We start from the raw sequence: 1,059 nt of genomic DNA on the forward strand, positions 1-1,059 counted from the left end.
CCCGTGTCCCCTGCATCGGCAGGCGGACTCTCAACCACTGCGCCACCAGGGAAGCCCGGGAAAATTAAATATAAATAAAATTTTTATTTTTATTTATTAATAGCTAAATCTTCCTGTCTTGGATCTCCTGTGAACAAGAGTGAATATGGGCAAACTAAGTAGTTCAATTTATCATGAATATATGTGCTCCTTTCCCAACAGATGTAGAGTTTTTTGGAGGAAAGATTTGTATCTTTCATGTCTTGCAGTTTCCCACAGTGCACATAGTAGTGGTTTGAAAAATTACAAATTTTGACATTCAGCAAACCACAAATTCTATTTAATTGCTTTAGTGAAAAATCATATTTGTCTTAAATATAGTACTTGCCTGTATAATACCTCATAAAAAAGTATGATCTCTTTGTAAATATTTCTACCAGGCGTTACTTTACTATTTTTTTCTTCTAGGTTTTTTTTTTTTCCATCACGAGAAAAAAATTTATATCAGCTTTATTCCAATATAATTTGCACATCAGAAAATTCACCCATTTAAAGTGTGAAGTTCAATAGTTTTTAGTATAGTCACAGAATTATGCACTCAGCACTACAATCAAATTTAGAACATTTTCTTTACAACAATAAGAAACTCCATACCCATTAACAGTCTCTTCCTACCACCTTCCTTCTCCCCTTCACTTATCTACTTTCTTTTTTCTTGTATTTCTTTTCTTTGTAATTTTTAATTTGAAGTATAGTTAATATACAATGTTTTGTTAATTTCAAATGTGCAGCAAAATGATTCAGTTATACATATATATATATATATATATATATATATATTTCTTTTTCAGATTCTTTTCCATTACAGGGTATTACAAGATATTGAATACAGTTCCCTGTGCCACACAGTAGGTCCTTGTTGTTTACCTATTTTATATATAGTAGTGTGTATTTGTTCTAGGATTTAAACTTGTTATCTTTATCCCCGAAGTCTTTCACTATTCTGGTCACAAGTTTCAGGACACTATACTACAGGTAAAAAGTACAGTAAAAATAAATGTTATAGTTATGTGATACTCT

Source organism: Lipotes vexillifer, unplaced genomic scaffold, assembly GCF_000442215.2.
Source record: "Lipotes vexillifer unplaced genomic scaffold, Lipotes_vexillifer_v1.1 scaffold155, whole genome shotgun sequence".
Taxonomy (NCBI): Eukaryota; Metazoa; Chordata; class Mammalia; order Artiodactyla; family Lipotidae; genus Lipotes; species Lipotes vexillifer.